This window comes from Pelobates fuscus, chromosome 3 (assembly GCF_036172605.1).
Source record: "Pelobates fuscus isolate aPelFus1 chromosome 3, aPelFus1.pri, whole genome shotgun sequence".
Classification (NCBI taxonomy): domain Eukaryota; kingdom Metazoa; phylum Chordata; class Amphibia; order Anura; family Pelobatidae; genus Pelobates; species Pelobates fuscus.
Genome location: NC_086319.1, coordinates 195,105,417 through 195,121,016, shown reverse-complemented (window position 1 = coordinate 195,121,016; position 15,600 = coordinate 195,105,417).

Sequence of the window (15,600 nt, the reverse complement as noted above, 5' to 3'; positions counted from 1 at the left end):
TGTTTATTTTATCATGCATATAAGGCATCCTTGTTACATTCTATCAGTTTCTTTCATAATCTAACTGTCCTGCTGTATCATAAATATTAATAGGAATTGTGTTGCAAAAAATATTAGTGTGATTTAAGAACCTAATAAAAAGTTTGAAGCAACATGATATTGCTTTGAACGAATGCCCCACATTCCAGTTGTGAAGCAATTGTGTATTTCCAGACAGGTACAATGCAGCACAAACCTAAGTTTTGGCATGCATTGAATTTAAGTTAGTGTTTAGTAGACTTGTGCAGGATCAAGAAATGTGGTTCTTCTGAAATACCTTGTGGTATTGCTTTAATTAAGGCTGCCAAATTAGGGAGCTGTTTATTAGAAATCTCATTTTTGGTATCATTATGGCAATCCCACAAGAATTAGGGAGCTGTCTACTAAGAAGCTGAAAGAGGACAATTACAAAAAAGCCCTTACTTTTCATAATGTTGGTCAATATCAGATAACGTTACTAATATTAGGTGAAAAATACTTAGCATTAGTAAATAAGGGAGGTTAAATCCACTCTCTTGCTTCTACATGCAGAACTGCGAGTCGGCCATGTCTACTAAACACTGGCTGTGGATTAGGGCTTGAGGGGGGACACTAGATCCCCACAGTTTTGCTATACATTTATAAGGTTCAAGAATGCAGGATATGACGACATTTGAGTGGGTGAAAATCATTAAACAATATTTACAAAAGCTAAGGAAGAATACATCACCGATTAATGCGCAAATCGAGGTCCACACTTTTGTCTGGGAAGCTATGGTCAGCCTTTGGCCAGGAGTAAATTAATCGGGAAATTTCCTGCATAGCACATCTGCTCACAAGATAAAGCTTCTGACAAAACTTCAGAAAAAAACACCAGCTATTATAATCATAGTGACATGTACATTTCATGCATGTGAGAATGCAGCTGGCCGGAGCGCTGGCCAGATATCCAGAGTCATGTGATAAGAAACCTGCACTTTGTTTGGAAAAATCTGAAACTCTGGGCAGTATGCCCAGAATAAGGCAACATCATAGGATACTGAGGTTTTTAAATAAATAGCGATGGTGATTTAGAAAGAAGGAGCTGTGTCAAGTCCCCCTTTATTGGATTAGCAACTTTGCAGCAATAACATCAAAGGAGGTTCAGACAGGTAATCTTTGACCGTTTCAAAGGCTCTTCTTTTAAATGCTCGACAATGGTAGGTTCAATGTGCACATCATCTTCAACCAGCATGCCTCTCTATCACAAATCACAGACTGTGTTAACAGGTTTGGCAGGTTGTTTGATCGGACTGCCAATTTCTCCTTAATCAATTAATAACTTGTTTGCTCAAATGAGCATTAAGTAGATCTTTCAGCTTCCTGACCACTGCTGCTACATTTACTACAATATATTGGATTTTTGCAGAACAGCCCACATGTGCAAAATAACCATTTTGAAGAGCACTGACCTTGTTAGCAACTCCAAATCAGAAATGAGAAAAGGGGACTGCACTCCATGAAAATAATCTTCCTTTTATGTTATTTCAACAACATAATACTCCAAATTATAAATGAGACCACATCTCACATACCATATGTAGACAAGTGCTCAGTACTCTCAGCAGACTTTGATGAGATATTTTACACTTGCAGCAATGCTTAGGTTACATGCTGTTGCCTTTATTAAGCCATTTTATTCAAGCTTGATAAAGGTCACAGCGTGTAACCAAAACATTGCTACGAGTGTAAAATGTTTCATGCCAGGAATTGCATTCAGTATCAAGAACTGAAATGAGCATGTTCGGGCCTAAACGAGTTGCTTCCCCCAAAATTCTGTCATGAAGGGGCTCGGAAATTGGAATTGGAGCCTATCACCCCTCAAGTTTTGCAAATAACAAATCTGTAAGTCTAGTATTTAGTGACATTATGTAAATACACAAGGGTTTCTGAAGTGGATTGGGGCCAGGGTATTATGTGGTTCTGTATAAAGAACAATCCGCTTACATTTCTGTGAAAGGTAAAGACTATCAGCTGCATAGAGAGTTTTGAAGATTATGCTAGTTTTAATAGGTGAATGATTATTGGAAGCAGATTAATCACTTTACATCTGTAATAAAACAACCTAACATTTAAGTTACAGAGAGCCATAGCATCTCAGGATTTAGCTATTGGCAGGGCCAGGTTAATATAATGGTGAATGGAGAGAGTGAGCTCCAGGGAGAGCTTGAGAGAGTGCTTATATGGTTTGCACCTGGCTTTTTGTGATTTTTAATTTGCCTCTCCATGTGGTTTTGGTTTATATACAGATGTATTCTATAACTCCTATGACAATGGAACTGTGAAATTATCTTTTAATAATTAAGCTCATCTATTTTTTTTTTTTTTTTTAGCTCCAGGTCCATCCACCTGTTAAGGTATTTTTCCCCTAAATAATTAATTGCAGTGTGTCAGTCACATCAGGACATGACTATCTTTATGGCATTGAAAGATTTAAGAATAGTGAATATTGTCATCATTCTCTATTATGACCAGAATTCTGTAGATCTGCCTTGTTATTATGAATTGGGAAGGTTTTGAACTCCTATAACCGATGTCAACTTCACTAAGTTAAACAGTAACTTTTCAACAGAAATCCCTCAAGCATCAATGACTGAAAGACAACAAGCATGGGCCATATTCAGTTGCTAAATGAGAAGGTGACATATTTGTTTACATATTCCCCCCTTATGGTCTCCAAAACAGTCCCTGATGGAAATCTTAATCCTGCATTGTCTAGCTCTGTACGTGCTTTGCATCATGTCTTTCAGGAAACAAACACTTATTCAGGTTTGTATCTACTTTGGTTCAGAATTTCTTTAGTTTTTATTATTATTACCCAGACTAAAAACACAAATTTTCTCCCCTTATCAACAGATCGCATTATAACCTACACCACCTCAGAAATATTTTTAGTTTCTTTCTCCAACTATAAACTGTTCTTCTACTCTTGCCTCGGGTCTTTTGTGACATGATCAGAGATAATGTGGGTCCCATTTCCCAAACATTCTTACCATGGTCTCTAATTCACAACTTCCTATAACTAGCTAGGCTCTTTAAATCCTTGTTGCCTGTCACAGTGACAACTAGTTTATTGTTTTCATCCTTTTCAGTTGTCACCTGTACTCTTGACCTTCCAGATCTTCAAGCTTCTTTTTTCTGTTCTTTTGTCTAGCCACGTTTCTAACCTCTCAAATATGCAACTGTCTAACCTAACACTCAAAGCGATCATCCTTTAAATTAGCTTGTTTTGTTAACTTCTTTGTCTTTAAGATGTGTTTTATTTACTACTTGTCTTCTGTCAATTCAAATGATTTCCTGTACATTTTGCAGTCTGTGTTATGCTCTGAGCAAAGAGATCTCAGTTAAAAGCATTCTGACACCTAAAGACCAAAACCTTAACATGATTAAAGCTTCCCACCTAAGGATCAAGGTAAAATAAACAACAACGCAAACAACGCAAGTCTTGATACTATACTTCCTTAAAGCGAAATATGAAGGACTCAACATGAATAAAGACTCACAAACTCACGTTTATTAGTAGTGTATCATGTGAACATTTAGTAATACATAGACTCGGAAGTTTTAAAATACAAGAAACAACCTCTATACATTAAACACTCTAAGGTAAATGGAATAAACTCCTAAGTGTTCCCTCAAAAAACTAATCAAAGTACACAATATTAAGTGGAGGAATCCCAAATAATTTAAAATCACCCCAAAAATGTGAAAAGCGAAATGGTGAACAAAATACACACAAATATAAAAAGAAAACAATACAATATGTAAGACAGGGTGGTGTTTAGATATGTAATATGTAACCCAAAGAGAGTAACTGATAAATTAACACAAAAGGGTTTGTCTTTCTACCCCCTCCCTGTTTCCTGCCTGTCCTTACTATATTACACCATGTGTAGTTATACTCTTTTTGGGTTTAAGATATTAAATATTATCATGTGACAGAGCTCCTTGTACCCTAGCTGGGTACCTCTGCCAGGTTTTCTTCCTAGCAGCAACAGGGGAAAACCTGGAATGCTTCTACCCTCCACTTGGGTCTTTCTAGAGCTTTTCCACCCCCTGGATCAGGATACAGTGATATAGCTGTATATCAGTCTCACCCAAACACTAGCTGAGACTCAGTGAAGGGTGAAGTAGAACTGCCTAATACCTTTATTGAATCACAACACACACACACACATATATATAAGTGATGGACCGCCTGGCACCCTGGCCGGGTACCTCTGTCAATTGCTGCTTCCTAGTAATCCTTGAGTACCATAAGCACCGCACTGGACACCATAACCACCGTAAACCCCACAAACCGCCACAGCTTGGTTGGGTTCTCGCTGTCCTTCACCTACCCTGGACCCAAGACCAAGATCCAGCTTCCAGTGAGTAGACCTCTCCTAGTTCAGAGAACAAAGCAGGCTGCTCTTACAAGAGCAATCATTGTAATCCAAGGTTTATAGCAATCTTCAGAGTTAATATAGCTCTCCAATCACCCAAACATGAGCCTAGACTCCATGAAGGGTAAGACAAATCTGCTTAATGGCAGCCACAACTGGCCTTATATGCAGGTCCCATGCAAGGGGTTTTCCAGTAATATATTCCAGGGGCATGCCCCAATGGAACTGAGAGTAGACTACAGCAAAAACATACACATGATTACATTGGCTCTCAGGTCCAGGACACCCCCACATAAAACTGGATAATCCCTCCGCTATGCCTGTGAGATTTTTAAGTCAGGAACTGTTCTAAACTAAATTATCTCCAGGCACAAGGAACATACATTTAAACACCCGAAAGTGCCCCCAAAACACATGGAAATCCCACAAAAGTCATATCCCCTGATACCCCTCGATCTGGGGGACTAACATATCCAAAAATCACCCAGATCAGTTCAGGGGTTCGGGATTTCCATGCAAGTCCTAATTGACCGACCGCACATGAGGCTCCTGCCCAAAACAGATCCAGAGAATCAGGGCTTGCGGTTGGTCGAGTTCGGTAGTTTAAAAACTGAACAAACTACCGAACATAGTGAATGGTCTTACCCGGGAGCTTGTTCCCCTCATCCAGACGAACAATTCCACCGAACAGTGCCTATCTCAGTTGTGTAGAACCGAACGCAGGTGATGATGGAAGTCCAGCAGTGTTCAGGAGTTTCTGTGACCGATTTTAGTTCCAGGAACTCGACAACTAAACACAGCTGCCTGCGTTCATGCGAACAAGATGGCCGCCACCTTGTGGTTGTACATGCGAACAGCGGTCATCCAGACCAACAATTAGAACTCTGCAGTTAGAATCGTTTAACAAGCTCCTGGGTGGTCTCTGGTTTGTGCGGCTGTTCGGTTCCCGAACCACATAATCCCAATTGCACGAGCAGAGCATTTTTAAAGTATATTAGCCAAAGTCTATTGCAGGGGCCATAGATTGAGGCAAGGGGCTGGCCAGCAGGCCTCTCCAAGAACCTGTGAAGAGGTTCAGTTCGTCTATATATATATATATATGTATATATATATAGTCAGGTCCATAAATCTTTTTGGCTCTATACACCACCACAATGGATTTTAAATGAAATGAACAAGATGTGCTTTAACTGCAGACTTTCAGTTTTAATTTGAGGGTATTTACATCCAAATCAGGCGAACGGTGTCTTTTCAAGGGACCAAAAGTAATGGGACATTTTTTTTACTTGTTTAATATGGTGATTGGCTAGCAAGTTTTTGTAGAAGGAAAATTTTGGGAGAGTCTGTTGTTCAGTAAAAAGCCAAAAAGGAAAAAATAAGCTCCTTTTGCCCAGCTACGACCAGAGAGGCGTGAGATTGATGGTTACCACTATTAGCAGTATTCAGCCTCAGGATAGCGGGATTACATCCAATTCAACACCCAGGTGGCCATTGCTTTTCCTTATCTTTTTCATCCTCAACAACTTGTTGCTGCCACTTCCACTGGCATTGCAGCCAGAGCCATTACTACCATAAGGCATAACTGGTGGCAGCCTTACGGCGCATCGACACAGGGCCACAATATATGGGTGACAGGCTGGAGGGCGAGCATAGTGCTCCTCCTACTGCTGGTCACTGCAAAAAATAGTGTGGCCTTGTGGACCTAGCTAGAGAACCTTATTTATCCTCTACCTGGTCTCACAGGAAGCTTCTTGCTGTGAGCAGTGAGCAGCTTCCTGTCAGAGTGGGTTGAGGATAAAGAAGACCCTCCACTGTGATCAATGTGGCCATGCTACAACAGGAGTCATGGGACACACTAAAGAACTGGGGGGAGGAACTGACTCACAAAGAGATTAGGGGGGCAAGTGACACACAAAGGGACCGAGGGGGAGAAATAAACACAAAGGGGCTCAGGGAGAGAGGTCTGTACTTAGTACTCATGGAAGCTTTCTAACTCTAGTTGCACTGCATGACACGGAGCCCATGGAGAAGACAGAACAAAGAGTGAGGGAAGTGTCAGGGTAGTCTAGTACTTGACACGCAGAACTTAGATTAACTAAATATAATATAAGCCAGAATTCCTAACACATATTACCAGACCTTAGAATTGACAGATTTACAGTTAATAATTGAAAAGCGAAGGACAAAGGGGACCGGTGGGAGAAAGAGAAACAAAGTGGCTATGTGGAGGAGTCACACAAAGGGGATGGGGATAAAGACAGAGACACACATAGGGGAGAACATAGAAAAAAGAGTGAGGAGAGTGTCTGGATTGTCTAGTACCTGACATAAAATATAATATATGAAAAGAAAAAATCTCAGGCACTCACTGTGATTGTATCCAGGCAGGTTTATTTGCAACGTTTCGACCTGTCAAGGTCTTTTTTTCATTAAATATAATATAAACATCATAACAAATAATAACACATATCACCGGACTTAGAATGACTGGGTATATTGTTAATAATAGAAAAGTACATGATAAGGTGACTGGGGAAGAATGAGACACAAAGGGGTTGGGAGGAAGACACACATAGGGGCTTAGGGAGAAAGATACACACAAAAAGCACTGGGAGAAAGAAAGAGACACACAAAAGGGGCTGGGAAGGGAGAAAGAGGCACTTAAATGGGCTGGTGGAGTAGAAAAGGACACACAAATGTACTGGGGAGAAAGAGACAGACAAAGTGATGTAGGGGAGAAAGAGAAACACAAAGGGGTTGGGGGAGAAAAAGACACACAATGGGGTTAGGGGAAGTAAGAGAAACACCAAGAGGCTGGGGGAGTAAGAGACACACAAAGGGGCTAGGGGAAGTAAGAGATAAACAAAGGTGCTGGGGGAGTAAGAGACACACAAATGGTTTGGGGGAGTAAGATACACACTAAGGGGCTGGGGTGAGAAAGGAGCACACAAAAGGGCTGAGGGATGTAAGGGACACACAAAGTGGTGGGTGGCAGAAAGAAATACACTAAAGGCTGGGAAGAAACACAAGGGGTTGTAATACACACTAAAGGGGTTAGAAGAGACTCAGGTGAAGATACATTTGTGGGGGATGCATTTTCACCTATGTAGCCAGAAAACCTTGCACTGGCCCTGCTAACAGCTCCTTCTACCAAAATTAGTTCAAGCATTATATCTTTTAGAGCCCCCAAGAAGCAACTAAAGGAAAGTGCAACTAAGAAGCAACTAAGGGAAATCTCCCCAATGTATGGTGTTGGTGACGGTGATACAAATTCTGTCTCCCCCACCACTCAGACATACAGGGAAGGATTTCCCATCAGCCTATTAAAATCCCCCACAATACCTTCGGTCATCGCATAGCTGCCGGGAGCATGGAGAACAATTAGATGTCTCTGCCATGAAGCTACAGTGAAGGTAGATTTAGGTCCCTGCATCTGTAAGCACTGACCCCTGCTGACTGATCTAGAGGTATGTGTGATGTCACATGCACAGAGTGATATATGTGGGGCTGTACTAACTCTAGTTGGACTGCATGACAGAGAAGCCAGGGAAAAGACAGATCAAAGAGTGAGGAGGGTGTTGGAATAGTCTTGTACAGGGGTAGGAAACCCAAGGCTGAGCACTACCGGCGGTGCTCCCACAGAACTTGTGGGAACACACTATATCAGAGTGTAGCCGGCGAGCACTATGAGAGAGAGAAAGGCATAGGAGATAAGGTAAATGGGACAATACTAGGAAGATAAAATGGGAGATGACAGAAAATGGACTGAAGCAAAGGGGAGGAGATTATGAAAAAGCAGAGGAATAATGGAAAGGGAGGCATGGGGGCTACAAACCTTACTAACTGGTAAGTGGAAGGAGGCTGGCCACATGGCTAATGTGATGGCAGAGTGGAGGAATGAAGGCTGGAAACATGACTAATGGAGAGAGGGCATGGGGGCTACAATAATAGCTGGCTGGTAAACAAAAGGGGGCTGGACACATGGCTAATGGAAAGGGAGATTGATTGATTGGGGTGGGTGATTTAGAGGACAGATACTCTATATACACGGACATACAAACACATAGACAAGCACTCAGACATTTACACACATTACTACATATGTGCACACACTCAGTGTATATATGTGTGTATGCAACATTTTCCATCATTTTTAAATATCATTTTTATATTTTGTTATTAGTTTGGATGGCGGAGGAATTGGTGGTACTTGAGAATTCTGTGCGTACAGGCGCTTGAGATGTGAATCCTGTAGTGTTTCAGAAAGAGGAAATCTGTCACTGAGTCCAAGATAAACTTGGGCTTAGAACAGAGTGGTCAGTGTGGGTGGTACCAGACCCACCCTGGGCTTGAACCCTGTAAATAGTATAAAATAGAGAAAGGGGAGGGAATCCTTTCAAAAAACTTTTGGAGGGGAGGACGGTTTTTAGGTGTGGCTTAGTGTTTTAGCTTAGAACACCCACAAAGGTGTTGCTTAGGAGCTGTAGCCTTTTAGGTTCAGTAGGTGGATAGTGAATAGTTCTGCTTTACTTCAATAGCTTAGAACTGTGATGGCGAACCTTTTTGAGCCCGAGTGCCCAAACCGCAATAGATGACAACTTTTTTTTCCTCAAAGTGCCAACACGGCAAAGAAAACTTGATACTGAGTTTAGAAAAAACAATTCGTACAGTTGTCCAAACGAATTAACAACTTTTGTTTTAAAAGAAGAGTTCAATTATACAAATTTTAAATAATGATATAAATAGATACAATTAAGCTTATGGGGGGGTAGGGGTACTGTGTGTGGGGGGGTAGGGCTGCTGTGTGGGGGAGGGGTGGAAAAAAAAAGGTATGCTAAATCTGTATCCCCCCTTCTTTGATGAAGGAGGGAGAGACACAGCCATCCCTAGTGGTCCGGTGGTGGTAAGGATTGTAGGGAGCAGCTGCCCTGTCCTCCCGCGTGATGCTGTGTGGAGCATTGCCATGGTAATGCGTGGCAATGCTCCACACAGATTGCTCATGGGAGGACAGGGGAGCTGTTTCACAGATCCCTGCCTCCCGACATGGAAGCAGAGTAGGCGCCTGCTGTTTTGGGCAGGCGCCTACTCTGCATTGATGGCAAACCTATGGCCGCGTGACCACAGATAGGCTTAGAACAACCACAAAGGTGTTTCCTAGAAACTGCAGACAATCAATAAGTCAGGTAGATACTTGCTTCTGCTTTAACCACAGTAGCGCTGAACATACACAAAGGTGATTCCCAGGAGCTGCTTTATCCATACTCAGCAGTTGGTTAGACAGGGATCTTTATTTGCACAGTGGTAGTGACCATCTATAGAGAGATTTCTCTCTACTTTAATCTTAATTTATCCTTATTCCTAACCCACTTGTCCACTACCCCCTCCATTGTGCAGTGTGTCTCCTAGTGAATGATATCCAACGCACTACTTAGCGAATAATCCCCCGGTGGCTGTTTTTTCCTGTAGATGCAGTAGCATTATTTGGATGCGTTGATATTTGTATCAATAAGGTATGCACTGTCAAGTATTCACCCAGGGATAAAGTATCCACATGTTTAGAGATAACTGCTCACACTTCCCTAGCTGGGCATTGTGGAGCATTTGTATCTTTTTATTTTTATTTTTTGATTACAATTACCCGTTTATTCGGTATTTCTTCGTTTTTCCCTTCAGTAGATGGAACTACCGAACAAAGACCAACCCCTGGCTCATTTAACTTCAAAGCCTGCATCAATTAAACCCTCTACGTGTGCGGCCAGCGTTCGCACTACCGAACGCCACGTGGCTGAGAAAACCGCGGCCATCTTTTTTCAGACGAACAAAGGCAGCGGGACTTGGTCGTCGAGTGTCTGGAACTAAAATCGGACACTCAAATTCCCGAACACCAGTCTCAAACACACGAACGCTGGATCTATATGTACCGATTAGCTAGAAGAGCCCTATTCGGTTCGTTTTTCTCCCTTTTCTGAAGTGACCGGCAAAACCACCCAAACTTGTGGAACTATTTTGGGCAGCCCACCCACGGTTAACTAGTTACAGAGGACTTCCATAGTTTTTGAGAACCCCTGAATCGATCTGGGTGAAATTTGAATATGTTGGTCACCCAAATTGGAGCTATCAGGGGACATATTATTTGTGGGGATACCCCATGTATAAAGGGGTGTTCCAGATATTGGGGAAAATAGTAATTTTTATGCCTGGAGATAATCAAGTTATTACTTTATCAGACTTGATTATCTCCAGGGCTACGTGAGGGAACTGTATGTTTGTGCTGGGTGTGTTTTATGCTTTTACTGTATGTGATTGGTTATATTTTGTCCCTCCCTGTGGGATGTCCCCTTGCATGGGGACTTGCATAAAAGCCGGTGTGTGGTAATTAAAGACAGTTAATTTTGTACCCTTCTTCTTGACTTTGGCTGATGTTTGGGGATTCGTATGCTTTACTAAGGGAATTATCTTGTAAAGCTATTGGTATTTCGTATGGATTTCGTCTATTGCAACTACAGAACGGAGAGCTATATATACTAGGCTCTGGCGGTTCGGGAGGAAACTACCAAAGGAGGTTTAAATACACTTGGTTTCCTTACAGCCGCCATCTCCAAATCCATCTGTAATTGCTATAGAAGTACATGATCCAACAGTTGTTACATCAGAACTTGCTACCAGTGGCTAAGGTAGCTCACCCACTGTTATTATTACCATCACAACCAATACCAATACAACCATCAATATCACCAGTTCTATCAAGTGGTATTGTACAGGCAACAGTTGACACTGCCACAATGCAAATTCACACACATTCCTCAGCCGATGCAAGGACTAGGGTTGAGTGTACTGTACTGTGCCAATGAAGCAAGTTTAGTTTCCTTTTGAGTGTGTCCAAGATAGCAAATTGTGCAACAAGGAAGTGAGAAGGAGACAAGTGAAGGGTCATCTCAGTATTGTTGGTATGAAGCAACATCTGCAGACACCACAAGTCTATTACTGAGGGAAAAAGGAGAACAGGTTTCTTTTCTTTAACTGTGTTGATACACTGTGCACTGCAGTATTTTGGAATAACAGAGGTAAATCCATAGTCTATCTTCCCACCATTCCATTTGTGTTGATTTCCCACTAGGTCATGAGGATTGGACAATAATAGGGCATGTAGTGTTAATTCTTAATCCATTCAGAAATATGACAGAAACCTGAGCCACAGTAATTCCTGTTTTGTTTTTTGTTTTTTTAATTATGTGCAGTTGGAGCAATTTAGGCTTTTTTTCCCATTGTTATTTAATTTTTTTTTTTTGTTATAATAGTAAACATTATATCTCCCTGACAATACCTTACAGGCCTTAGCAACTGCTGATTGACATTGCATACTGTTGCCCAGCTTGTTAATAACAATGTCTAAATTTTTCTCCTGTAAAGTTATCTCTAATTCATTACTATTTCAGGTGTAGGTGCATAACGTGGCAGTCTTCTAGATTAAAAATCCTTCTGCAGCAATGCAATATCTTGCTCACATTGTATTACTTTACAGAGTTGTGTGTTAAAAAAAAGTGGTCCCAGAACAGAACACTTACCACTTTTGTCCAGCTTATAATTTTACCATTAATGACAACTCTCTGTACTCTATTTTTACGCCAATGTTCTACCCAAGAACAAAAAGTTTCATCTAGACCAATTTCTTTGAGTTTGAACACTAACCTATTGTGAGGAACCATATCATATGCCTTGGCAAAATCCAAGTCGATCACATCCACTGTAACTCCATGATCTCTACTTTCACTTACTTCTTTGTAGAATGCAATTAGGTTAGTTTGGCATGACCCATGTTTCATAAAACCATGCTGCTTATTGCTAATAACAATGTTCCTCACAATTCCTGAATATTATTCGTCAATAACATTTCAAATACTTTCCCAGCCACAGAAGTTAAGCTCACAGGTTGATAATTTCCAAGCAAAGATTTTGAACTCTTTTTGAAAATATATAATTGTGCTTAGTCAACTAGGGAAAATGAAAAGCTACGACCCTAAAAATTTGGTTAATGTCAGGATTGTCAGGATTGACTTTTTAAAGCCAAAGAATTTGCTATTGTTGGTTTTGGATGACTATGGGTGACCTTGTAACTCACTCCGCCCTTCAACAATTGATCAGCCTTCTGAAAAGTAAACACAATGAGTTATGGTAGCCATGGCTACTCTACCTCGAGGTCCAGTTGGGTAATGACCCACATCCTTGCTTCTGGGTTTGGGCTTCGTGCTTCCTTTTGGGATCATTTTTTTTCTTTTCTCCCCTCTCCCCTCCTCTTTTTCTCTTCTCTCTTACTTTCATTCTCTTTTCTTCTTCCTTTATTCATTTTAGGGTGGATTGTACGTTACCTGCTGTTTTTCTAATGTCCTCTGGCCAACATTTTAAAATATTTCTTTGTCACGCTTGTACAACACAATATTCCCACATTATGTTGAAATCTTGTATAAAGAACACGGCTATTATAAATATACATAATAATAGTAGATGTAATAGTAGACATAATAGATATTCCAAAAAGGGGAATTGTCATTTTCCTGGATTTTTGATATTAGCATTATTTATCCCCTATAGTATAATATATGCATTTGCAGCATGGAAAACATAAGCTTAATTGTTGCAATAATTACCTCTTTGTAGCAAGCTTTTTTTCTCATCAGTATCATAGTTCTTTGAATTCTAGTAGTAGATAAGCAATCTAGTTATGGGTTTATTATTTAGCATGTGTTGTTATTTTACCACTAGAGGGTGCTTTTACCACAGTTTATCACATTAGTCAGTTATTACATGCTAGTTTTGGCACACACAGCCCTTGATTCAATAACTTTAAATCTTCATCAGAAATGATTCCATTCTGTTTTGCAAACACTTTCCTTCCAGTTCCTTCCAAATCACAAAGTGGCCGGGAGACAAAGTAAAAAGGCTTGCTCTCCAGGTCTTCTCTTCTTCTCTTCAAAAAAAAGGAGTCAATGTATCAGTCCCGGAGTCAGAAAAGACTCACGGCTTCTATTCACATCTATTTCTGACTAAAAAGTCCTCAGGAGGGTGGAGACCCATTCCAAATTTACACAGACTGAATCGATACTTGCATATCCACAGATTCAAGATGGAGTCCCTTCAATCTATCGTGAAGGCTGTCTTTCCCAATCAGTGGATGTTGTCAATAGACTTGTTGGATGCCTATTTCCACATCCCTATAGCCCTGACGCATCAGAAATACCTGAGGTACGCATTAGGGGTGTATCATTTTCAATTCAGGGCCTTGCCCTTTGGTCTCAGCACGGCTCCAAGGACCTTCATGAAAGTGCTTGTTGTTCTCATAACAAAACTGAGAAAACAGGGCATATCCATCTTCCATTACCTGGACGACATCCTGATTGTGGCGGACGACAAGGATACTTTCTCCTCCCATGTGACTGTTTGCCTTCATTTCCTACAACGTCACGGTTGGAGGATCAATGTCAAAAAGAGCCATCTTTGCCTGAGTCAGTCCATGACTTACCTGGGTGCTCTGTTCGACACTTCCGCGGGGACGGTTCAACTCTCCCCAGAGAGGATCCTAAGAATACGGAAACAGGTTTTGGAGATGTTAGCATGCAAGGTGACTTCGGCGAAGAAAGCTATGCGTTTCCTGGGTTCCATGTCCTCCACGATAGGACTGACAAGGTGGGCGCAATGGAGAATGAGCAGCTTTCAAGCGAACTTCCTCTTCCAATTCTCCTCAAAGAGTGTACTCCAGCCCATCAAGATTCCGTTGTCTGTTCACAATTCCCTGGTCTGGTGGCTGAACAGTGTCTCCTTAGCCAAGGGCTTCCCTCTGGGAGACGTTCCATGGATAGTGATAATGACGGATGCCAGCCATTGGGGTTGGGGAGCCCATTGTTAACGCAACTTCACGCAGGAGGAGTGGAAGTTCCCTGCGGGCAACTTGCCTTCCAATCTCTTGGAACTCTTTGCTGTTCTCGAAACATTTCTCTCCGCTAATTCGTTATCGTTGGGTGAAGATTCGCTCAGACAATGCTGCGGTGGTAGCCTACATCAACCATCAGGGTGGCACCAGGAGCCGCAGGATGATGGTGTTTGTGCATCAATTGATGTCATGGTCTCAAAGACACCTGGCAGGCCTCACAGCAATTCATCTTCCAGGGAAACAGAATCAGATTGCGGATTTACTCAGCAGATCCAGAATCGATCCGGGAGAGTGGTCTTTGTCGGACGACGTGTTCCAAATGATAGTGGACAGAGGGGGTCTTCGTCAAGTGGATTTGTGACACGAAAGAACAGGAAGGTGGAGTGTTTCTTCATGAAGGACGACGATCCTTTAGCCATGGGGACGTTCTAAGGAGAATGAGGATGGTTCGCATCTCCCTCATACTTATAGCCCCGTTTTGGCCTTGCAGACTCTGGTTTCCTCTCCTGCAGAGCCTTTGTGTAGAGACAATTTTGAGCTTTCCGAGAGTCCCAGACCTTCTGTGTCAAGGTCTCCACCCGGACCCGTCCTCCCTCAACCTGATGGCATGGAGGTTGAAAGGGAAAGGCTATTGAATAAGTGGTGGTAGACACCCTGCTCAGGGCAAGGAAGCATTCCACTTCTAACGCATACTATAGAATTTGGGACATTTTCTCTTCCTGGACTTCCTCGAGGGATGTCTCGATCCAGAGTCCTTCCACAGGGAATGTCTTAGACTTTCTTCAATCCGGCCTCGAGAAGGGTCTGAGCTACAACACCTTGAAGGTTCACATATCTGCCTTACAGTCCAGCACTTGGGAGTATAACTTAGTCGGCTTTTGCTACGTGTATATAGTTATTGGATACAATGTATCACTGATCTAGCCAGCACTAACTTTCTGTTTACTCGCAATAGTATTAACTTAAGTCACTTCTATTAGTGACATAGTTACTATTTAGCTTTCCATTGAGTGACTCACTCTATTTAGACACCATAGCTGACCAGGGTCATTAGGTAATTAGATGCATACCGTAGGCACCTGGAAATTTCATTATATTTCTCTTGTCTATATTAGGATTTAGTTTATTGGTCCTTAGAGACCACCATTCATCTCTGCCACGGTTTCTTATTAAGAGCTACAGACGCTTGGATAGGGTACGCCCTTTTGACATTTGGTATGCTCTAAAAGGGCC